The sequence below is a fragment of the Malania oleifera genome, chromosome 4 (genome assembly GCF_029873635.1).
Source record: "Malania oleifera isolate guangnan ecotype guangnan chromosome 4, ASM2987363v1, whole genome shotgun sequence".
NCBI lineage: Eukaryota > Viridiplantae > Streptophyta > Magnoliopsida > Santalales > Ximeniaceae > Malania > Malania oleifera.
In genome coordinates, this window is record NC_080420.1 from 119,679,569 (window position 1) to 119,691,442 (window position 11,874).

Here is an 11,874-nt window from a genome sequence, read left to right on the forward strand (position 1 = left end):
TGGTTAGAACACATGATTACTACCCCGTTAGGGGTAGAATGGGTTTACGTTACCAGAGTTGGGGTCGGGAGTTCGGTTAAGCGAGGGGAAGGTACGAGCACCCCCTACGCGCCCGTTCTTACGAACGTTACCTAATTAATTTGAAATTATCCCTAAGTCAATTTAAAAAGTCTTTAAATTACTCCTTTCATGAATTTATAAATACACATGAAAAATAAATAAATAAATAAATAAATAAAATATAATATATACATATATATTCCCTCAGAGCTTAAGGTACGTGAAACCCGAAAGCTCATACCCTAGTATTAAAATCATAGGGATAAAATCATAAAATTAAGAAAATAAATGATAAAAATATATATATATATATTAAATTAATACGAATATATAATAGTAAAAATAACACAAAATATGATATAAACAATAATAATAATCACGATAAAAATAATGATAAATATTAATACTCTAATAAGTAATGCTAAAATACTAAAAAAAAATATATTAATAATAGAATACATGACCCTATATATATATACTGAAAAACACTATAGTAAGTAATGAAATATTAATATACTAAATTTACATAATACTAAACATTTAAAAATGAATAATAATGCTAGATATATTAATATACTAAAAATAGTTGATACTACATATGTTAAGATACTAAGTTTATTGATATATTAAAGGTAATTAATGTTAAATATATTCAGACACTAGAAATAGGTAGCATTAGATATATTAATATACTAAGAATAATTAATACTCAATATATTAAGATACTAAATATATTAATATATTAAAAATAGTTAATACTAAATATAGTAAGATACTAATAATTAATGCTAACTATATTAATATACTAAAAAACACCATATATGCTAAGATCCTAAAATTCTAAAAATACCATAAACAATATGAATTAATCAAGAGCCTAAGATATATACACAATTAACATAGCAAAAGGGAAAAACCCAAGGTATACGGTATTAATGCAACAATACTAATAATCCAAAATATACCATATTAACAAAATCATAATAATAATCCAAAATATACAATATTAATATGAAGTAACCGAAGCCCTAATAAGTATAAATATGGGATAATCAAAACCCTAAATAAAACTATATAAGCAATCATGAAACAATTTAGACCTTAAACAAAACTTAAACAATATTAATGTGAAAAATAATCTAAATTAAAAATACCCAAGCTATGTTAATCATGAAATAATCTAAATGCTAAACATAAATAATAATGGACATGAGTATAACTAGTAAATTAAAACCCTATTTTAAGTCATTTTAAAACCCACCAAGCGCCTAACCATTCATTTTTCTATCTGAAACCCTTCGTCTCCATCACTTTCCGTACACAAATCTTGCTCAAAGCATCTTGCAATCTAGTATAAAATCCTTCCTCCACACAAAAATTGAGCTCAACTTCAAGTTTCCTTGATTTTATTCTTCATCCAAACATGCCTAGATCAAAATCTGTTGGTGTTAAAGGATCTTCCTCTTCCACAAGAATAAATAACGATGAGGTGGAGAAATGGTTGGCCACTCCACATGCCAAGCACCTTTTTCGAAATCAAATTGCTTCAGCTGAATCGATATTAGGTAAGGTACTCGACGTAACGTTCTTCAATTCTGATTTTCCCGAAATCTTGGAACTTTTCAAGAACATTGGATGGGATAAATTTATCACCTACCAAGCTAAAGGCTATTATCCCAATGTTGTGCGTATTTTTTATGCAAACATGGAGCGATGCGAAAATAGAATCAAAACAAATTTGCTTGGGAAAGACATCCATCTAAATCCCATATCTTTGGGAAAGATTCTTTGAATTAAGCCAGGGGATTTTGAGATTCATATTATCGAGAAGCAATGGATTATGGCTCAAGGCTTTACACCACAAGAGTTTCTGCCACTGGTGATGACTGACACTCCTGTTAACTTTGGTCATCCTCCACTTTATAAGCAGCTTAGTTTGAAAGCCCTCATTTTGCACAAGCTTATTACAAACAACATTTTACCAAGATCTGGTTCTCACGATCACATTTCGTTTCTGGATTGTTTTGTAATGTGGTGCATCCTCAAAGGGAAGAAGATGGATCTCCAATTTTGATCATTCAGTGGATTATTATGAAAGTTGATGCTCCCCGTGTTGTCCTACCATATGCAGGAATGTTGAATATGGTTTTCGCTTATTGTAATGTTTTAACTCCATCATTCAACTTTACTAGCAAGACGTACTATGATATCTTTTCTGACACCGTTCTAAAACTGATGGGCTATAAAAATTCTCCTCAAGGGTGGTTCCATAAAGGACATAGGAATGTCTTATCTGTACCACCACATTCTTCATCATTTATTCACACACCTTTAGTTCAGCCTGATCCAGATACTCCGTTATGGTTTGTTCCATTTTTTAACCATTACATGACATTTAGTGATGGTATGAAATTTGGCCTCAGTACTTTGCAAGAGAAGGTTAAATCCATAGAAACTCATTGTTCACAAATCGATAAGTGAGTTGAAAAGATTGAGCAACAGTTGGCTAGTTCCTCTAAAGGAAAATCTCCTATGAGTAACAGTTCTGCTACATCCAGTGAGGATGAATCTAGAAAACAAGAAGAAGGATAGGATGAAAGTGAACAAGAAGAAGGAGAAGATGACAGTGAACAAGAGGAAGGAAATCATGAATCTGAAGCACAAGAAGAAGAAGATGATGAAAGTGAAAATATGGAAGTCTTTGACTGATGTGCTCTTACCTATCACTTTTATGTGTTTTTATTTTTTTATTGGCTAGGCTATCTTTGGTGTTCTAAAACTAGTACTTTGACTTGCAGTATTTCTCTGTTTTTGTATCTCTTTCTCCTTTTTGATTGATGTCCAAAGGGGGAGAATGTTTAAGAGGAAGTTGTGAGTGCAAAAATACGATACACTTATGGTTTGTAAACCTTTATTATGGTTTGTGAATTTTAATGGATGGATGAATTTTCTTTGTACTTATATGTATGGTTTATTCAAGGATTAGTTATACCCTCAAATATATCATGCTTATTGATAGGGGGAGCCATGAATATTAAAATCTTACTTATTATTTTTTCTTTCGATTTGTCATTATCAAAAAGGGGGAGATTGTTGGCCTAATAAGGTTTACAATTCTTATTTTGATGATAACAAATCAAATGATATGTTTAATGTGTTTCAAGTAAAAGTTTTCAGGAAAATAACAAAGCTCAAGTGCATAAGGAAGTTCATGGATTACAAAGAATTCTTGAAGAACACAAAGTATAGCTCATGGATTACAAAGAAGATGAAGAACAAAGTTATATTGTGAAAAGTTCAAAGGAAAGATTGCAACTACAAAGATGATGGAAGAACAAGTTTGAAGATTAAAAGAATTATACTTTTAAGGATATTCTAAAACGTAAGTACTTCAAAGTCAATCTCAAGTATAAAGTGGTTTGAAACTCATAAAAATTCAAAAATATGTTTTTATACATATACCCTAAAGAATAATTTTCAAATCAATAAAAAGAAAGGGTTTAAGAAAAGAAATTTTTTTTGAAATAATGAAGGGTCAGGCGACTTTCAAATTAAATAGAAGGTTTTTCAAAATGTCAGTAGCTAGACAGGCGACTGCCTAAACTAACAAGCGCTTGTGTGAACAAGCTAGGCAGTCGCCTTGGTTCTGGCAGGCGGCTGCCAACATTCTGTGTTGAGAAGTTGTTCTATGACAGGCGACTGCCACTCGAATGTTGGCATTAATTCTCTTAATGGGAAGATTTTTTAAACCATGTTTTTAAACATATTTATTTCAAAATATTTGGAAATGAATTTTAGGAATCTTTGGGAGTAATGGATGGCTTCTAAAAACATCTATAAATAGTCAAAAGGTTCAAAGGTTTGACATAATGATCATAGAGGCAATATTGAAAGGTTTTTGAAATTAAGCAATTCTCAAAAATTTCAGATCCAGAAATCTTCAAAGTTCTTAGATCCAGCAATCTTCAAAGTTTTTAGATCAAACAACTTTTCAAAGGTTTTTAGATCAAGTGATTTTCAAGTATTCAAATTTCTTAAAGGATCTAAAACTTTCTTGTGCTTAAAATTTCTGATCTGATATTGATTTATATTTTTGAAGCAAAGCTTTCAAAAATCAGAATCTTTCATTTTTTTTGAAAAATCATTTGGTAATTCATACTAAGCATTGACCTTCAAATTTCTTATATTTGAATTACCTTAGAGTATAAGTGAGCTGATCATTGTACTAATTTACTCTATTGTGAGAGTTCTCTTTTGTACACAAATTTCTTTATCATCATTCTTAAACGATTTAGAGTTGTTGAATCGTTGGACCAAACAAGGGGTTACTGTTTGGAGAGGCGGGCTTTAGCCTGATAGAATGAGTGGTTGTAAATTAGTATTGTTCCACCAGATAACGGAACTGATATAGTAGAATCCTTTGGTGTTTTGTCAAAGGTGAGGACGTAGGCTGTGTTGAAGCCGAACCTCGTAAAAATTCTTGTCTTTCTCTCTGATTTACTTTACATTTTTTACTTGCTATTGTTATATGATTTATAAGTGCAGGTTGCAGGTTCTAAATTGAGAAAGAAACAAAAGTACTTGATATGATTAATCATTTGCGGAAACCCAAGAAGGGAGTACGTTGATTAATTTGCGGAAATCTTGATCAAGTAAAGTGTATACTAAGAGTTTACAGGAAAATCAATAAAAGCTTGATTGAGTGATTGAATTATCATGATTTCTTTAATAGACTTGTAAATTTAAATTTCAATATTCTTAAGTGTGGTTATCATTCATATATATCTTGTTTTCTGGGTTGTTAAAATCAAAAGTTTAAAAATCATTAAAATATTAAAAAGAATCCAATTCACCCCCCTCTTGGGAAGCTATTCTTCATTTCACCCAATACTATCCACTGTTCTCTACTATTTATATTTTGAATTTAAGATATGGTTACATGTATTACTGTCGTGAATATGCTACTTGATTGCCTGCTAGTGTAGAAAGCCTCCTACATGGCGGATGCAGTTGATGTGTACTGCATGCTGGTAGTGGATATAGGTTCTCCTGTGCCTTCAACTTCTTATAAATGATTTATTTGAACTTATCAGGTGCAAGTTTTGTGGGAAAACGTCCAATTGACAGACGGCATGCTATCGAAATTGCGTTAAAATTTTTCCAAACAAAAAGAAAAGATAGGCTTAGTTTAATGTTAAAATTTTTTTGAAAGGATGAGTGAAACTTAGGAATCATAATAAATGAGGCAATGTAGACTTAGTCAATTTAGAGCGAACATTCATTTATATGTTTTTGGTCTGGTAAGCTTAAAGCATTCATTGCCATGCCGAAATCATTGAAAATATTATATACACTTGGCTGAGGATTTGAAAATTTGAAAAAGGCATACGTTGAATATATACATAACTTACAGGGAGCATTAGTTTCATAATTATTTAAATTAAATACTCTCATCATCTCATAATGTTCATATCCAAATGCCTGGATGAATAACAATACTACACTGAACCCAATAATATCCACTTTTCTCTACTATTTATATTCTAAATTTAAGATATGGTTACATGTATTATTGTCGTGAATATGCTACATGATTGCATGCTAGTTTAGAATGCCTCCTGCATGGCGGATGCAGTTGATGTATATTGCATGCTAGTAGTGAATATAAGTTCTCGTGTGCCTTCAACTTCTTATAAATGATCTATTTGAACCTATCAGGTGCAGGTTTTATGGGAAAACGTCCAATTTATAGGCGGCATGCTGCCGAAATTGCATTAAAATTTTTCCAAAGAAAAAAAAAAGATAAGCTTAGTTTAATGTTAAAATATTTTTGAAAAGATGAGTAAAAACATTTGCCATGTTCGAGCAAAAAAAAAAAAAAAAAATTACCATTATCTAGTAGCTTTTCAGCTGTTGAGTGAACGCTATAAATCCCTTGGACTATCTTTAGTTTGCAGAATGCTTATTCCTAGGAATAGAGATAGTTGTAATAGAAGAACTTGATAATTTGTATTAAAATTGTATTATAATGCACAAGTGAAAATTTATAATTTCTTATCAATCATAGTAAAGAGTAGACAAGGAATGACTATAATTTCATCATAGATATATCTTCCATATTCCATGTTGAGTGGAAGAATGATGAATAAATATGAAATGACTATTATCTCTATTCCTAGATATCTTTTTGTATTCCGTCCTATTTGTAGGAATAGCTATTTAGTGAACCAACAAAATCTCAATGTATCTGGTGAACTTTTATGAAGCATCCCACTCATCATCTGATGTCAATTGTTCTCATATAGTGAGGTGCCCTATTTTTGTTAGTTGTTTGTGGTCAGCTTGTGAAAGTAGCTTGGGCTTGTTTAGTTGTCAAAACCAAATTTTCATTTTTCATTTCTAGATTTAAAATGACCAAAATATAACCTTATTTTGAATTAATATAGATGTCTTCAAAACAAGGAAATGTGCTGACATTTTTTATTTCATTATATTTTGAAAATAGAAAACAAAAATTATTTTCCAATACTAAACTAGCTGTTACATTTTCTGATACTCAACGATGAGGGGGGGTATCTTTTGCATGGAAAATTAGTCAAGCATCAATTTATACTACTGAATATTACTGTATTTGTTTTGATTTTTCTTTTATGTTAGGCTTCTCGGCAAAATGCATTGGTTAAATGGTTTTGCAAATATATTTTGGAGGGGAAAGAGCTGGAATTCTACATGAAGAAGATCTAGAGGAAGAAGGGAAAGGGAGCAGGTGCTGCCTAAAGTTTTGTTGCCTAGAGATTGTTTTCATTTTTCTCAATCCCATATCTCATTTCAGGAATTGGACTCTCAAAAGATTTCCAGATGAATTTGTTTGTTTATCTGAATTTTGTTTCTTGTGTTACTGTTCAATGCCCCATTAGAATATATCAGACAACATTGTCTCTTATAGTTTTAATTGTTATTTGAACAAATGAAGTTTTTGTATTTTAATTTGAATTTGTACGAGCATTTGTATCTTAATTTTGAATATTTTTAAATAATTTTTGTTGTCTGAACATATGTTATTTCTTCATTTTAATTGAATTTGTATGAAATTTTGAATGGTTTCAGTGTATGCATTTGAAAATGTAATTATAAATTTTTATATAAGAATTCATGATTAAAAAAAAATAGTATTAAAAGGTTTTTTTTATTTTTCTAATTATTAGTGAAGGATTCAAATTTGTCATTAATACTAGGGTATTAGTGACGAATTTGAATCCTTCACAAATAACTTACTTTTAGTAACGAATTTCGGATTCGTCAATAATACAATGCTAGTAGTGACGAATTAAAAATTTGTCACTAATACTGCTTCTATTAGTGACGAATTTTTAATTCGGCACTAATACCATACTAGTAGTGACGAATTTCTAAGTCGTCACTAATACTCTACTAGTAGTGAGGAATTTCTAATTCGTCACTAGTACTCATCTAGTAGTAACGAATTTCTATTTTGTCACTAATACCCCTACTATTAGTGATGAATTTGAGTTGAGCCGTTCTATACTATATAGTGATGGTGTTAGGGTTTTAGTGACGGATTATATCCGTCACTAATATTCCATTATTAGTGACGAAAGTTATATTCGTTACTAAAAGTTAGTAGTAACGACACATATAGCGACTATTTGAAAACCGTCACTAATAATCATGAATTTGTCACTAATACTATTAGTGATGAATTTATGACTATTAGGGATAGATTGGATCCGTCACTAATACTTTGATTTTTTGTAGTGTCAGTAAGCCCTTAGGTGAAAAAATAATCTTGTACTCACACAGTTCATACAATGGTTAGTAAAGGCTCCCGAGAATAAGGAAATTCACTCGACCATACAAGTAATTTTCCTTTGCCATAATACGTTATGCAGCCTACTGCTACATCTGATACCTACTAGGGCACTAACCTTTCTTAACAAGCCCTTGGGGGAAGAGCTTGCCCCACCCATATAAATACATATCATACTAGCGTGGATACTAATACTACAATAATACATTACTTTGTCTGTCATTTATTCTGTATTTCTCATCTGTTCATGTTCTCAGCTTTGACATTTCATAGCATGTCACTTTATATGGCTCTTTCCTATTTTACACCGTTCACAATTCACATTTCATTTCCATTTCATTTCATTCTCATTTCCATTTCATTTCCTGCATTCGTGCTACAATTCCTTTCAGTTGTACATCAGTTAGTCCACATAGATATGCGCTATTCTGCTACTACAACTCCTTTCAACTGTTTATTAGTTAGTCCACATAGATATACACTATTCTTCTACTACAGCTAATTTCAACTATTCATCATTTATCCATGGTTGAATTAACAATCACATGCAGTATAATTCATAACATATTTTCATTCTTATTGCATTCCCTGTATGACCTGCATTTCATACATATAACATAATTCAACATAGAATTTTCATTTTACTAATGCAACACAATTTAGCAATATATTCATACATTTCCTGTAAAATAAGCCAACCAATATTTAACATTCATATACTAAAAACATACCTTTAATTTCTTACATAATTATCTTGAAAAATCTTTAACTTTCATCAGTCCATTTTCACATATACACAACTAATAAAACAACCCTAGGCTCAGAAATAATAATTTAAACTGTTGACATTTTAAACCCATACGAAAACATATCTATATATATATAAAACATAATCCATTTATCCGTTTAATTCATAAAACCTGGTTTAATATATATTCCCCCTTACCTATGTTCTTGAACTACAGCAATAGGGATCCTGAAAAGATACCTGTGGCGCTCACCCGAACCCCAAATTAAAAATTCTAATTTCATTAAATTAACTCCAAATAAAATACTATTTTAACATTTCCTAAGCTCATACATTCCAAATAAATAATTAAACTTTCAAATATAACCAATTTACTTAATTCCCAAAATTCCACTCTCACTTTGGAGTGCTACCTAGGATACCCAAATTGAAAATTTACTCCGACCAAAATGACAGCGATCGAAACTAGGACCCCGTGGTGGTGGCCGATTGTTGATTTAATTGAAGATTTAAAGAGAAATTGAGTAAAAAGTGAGGGTTTATCTTTTCCTAAGAGTGGCGCCTATACCGCTCCCATGACAAATCCGCTTCAGTAGAAATGTCGGTGGCGGAGATAGGAACCCAGCGGTATCTTCAGTTTTACGATCGACCAAATATTCACTGAGAAATTTTAAAGAGAGAGAGAAGTTAGGGAGAGAGAAAGTGGAGAGAGGAGGAGCGTGAGGCTTCAGTTAGCAAATTCCAATTTCAATTTAGGCTTCTGTTTGCAATTCCAATTCCAATTCCAATTTGCTTCTTTTGAATTGCTTACAAAGGAAGCCTCCAAGCCCACTAACCTATATAATAATATTATACTAACATCATATATATATATATATATATATATATATATATATATATATATATATATTATAACTTACTTTATCATATTATACAATATATATATATATGTATATATATACACATTTACATATTACTTTATCATATATATATATATATATATATGTGTGTGTGTGTGTGTATACTTATATATCTATCATACTATTTATTTAATTACTTTAATTTAATAATGCTTAATTAATTTTTTGATTAATAATTAATATTTATTTATTTATTTATCCTAATTATTTTAATCATTATAATTTTCCAGGACGTTAGATTCTCCCCTCAAGAAATTTTGTCTTCGAAATTTAGCTAATCATTTATTTTCACATTTCTACAATTTATTAACTCATTATATCTCATACAGTTCAGTATATATATATTATCACCAAATAAAATTTTACATCATTTATAATTAAATAAAATCATCATTATCTTAAACATAAATCCATACCTGCGTTCCTGGCATTATCTGGCTCAAGCTGAATCAATGAGTAAACTCGTGCTGGACCACCTCTTCCTAGTGGTACTTGCTGCTTCCCCCGGTCCTGGTTCGGTACAAGTATAACAGGCAATAGTTCCTGACAATTCTTCTTAATATGTCCCGATTTACTGCACCTAAAATAATTAGGAATCCCAAACTAGCATTCACCCATATGTCTCTTATTACATTTCTGACATACGGAGTAAAACTAATTACCCTGATAATCAAGATAACCCTAATCTCCTATCTCCTGTCTCGAGCCCATAGCATCTTTCCCTTTATTTCCTAACTAACTAACCACAGTCTGAAAACTGGATGGTGCAGGCCTCTTCTTCTGCTCTGTAGGATCTGTGCTGCTCTGAATGCTCTTTTCTAGCACCAAAGCCTTATCCACTAAGTCTGAAAAATTTTGGACCTGGAATCCCACCACTAGTTCATAAATTCTACGTCTCAGGCATTTTTCAAATTTTCTGGCCTTTCTCGCCTCGTTCAGGATCAAGAACGGTGCGAAGCGAGATAGCTCCACAAATTTCGCTGCATACTCCCCAATTGTCATATTCCCTTGGGCCAGGTTGGTAAACTCCTCAATCTTTTCCTCTCTGACAAATAAGGGGAAATACCTATCAAAGAATAGCTCTTTAAATCGCTCCAAGGTCAGTGCTATTTTTACCAATCTCTACATCATGGAGACGACCAAGTCCTCCTCGCTGGAAGTCTCTGCATCATCTCTTCCTTCAGTCTCTACATCCTCATCCCTTGGATCCATCTTGAAAATAGGACAAGAAAGAGTTAAGAATCTCATATCATAACTCTAACAGCACAATTATTAAATTTAAATCCAATATACATCTAAATTATCCATATAAGGACCAATCTCACAGTTCAGAAATGAAATCATCTAAGGTTTATCGTGACTTTTCTGAGGCCATCGACTGCTTTAGAAAAATCACAAGAAATCTTTGACGTATTTTCGCCTCTAAACTACAAAACAAAATCCTATACTTCTCAACACCTAACCTATTTATCTAGTATCCTCATCCTAACTGATTCCTGTACTCTGGTATAAATCATCCCTAAGTTTACAAAATCCAAAACCAATTTGCTTTGATACCAAAATGTAACGCCCTGAACTCGAAAACCCAGTCTGGTGCGTTATACCTGAATAAACCGTGCTTCGTGGCCCCCCGAACCCGCCTGGTGGGACTCGGGTGCCACGTAATCCATTTTCCTGTACCTGTTATTCCATTTACAATTACGCAGTGGAAAACATAACGTTAATCCTCAACCAATATAATACCAGAGTTTTCTACATCTATCTACATTCCAAAATAACCATCCATTCACCTGTATCCACATATATACATATCTTCAAAAACCATAAACCTTAACTTCTAGTATTCACAACTCAGAAGACTTAAAACATAAAACATAAAGCATAAAACTTATACATCCCGAAAGTATCATCAAAGTTTATACTATCTTTCTATAACAAAAAATGTCATAATAACCCTGAGCTCTCTAAGCTCGATCACGTGGAGGTCTTGAAAAAGACAAATTTGTATTCGGGTGAGACACATTTCAGTAAGGGAAGAAATAATATATTAAATCAGCGTGTGACCAACATGAGATTTGTAAATAACATATGTATATGTATTCATCATTTGCAAATCATTATCATAATTTCTAAAATCCTTTCTTGAGCCCGATCAAACACATGCAAGGTATTTTACCCACGATAATACCTAAGGATTGGGGTGATTACCCGCTCATACAAGTAGTACCCCTCTACTCTGATACTTTAGGCAACCAATGGTCACAACTGAAGCATATCAGAGCACTTACCTTACTCAGTAAACCCTTAGGTTAAAAAGT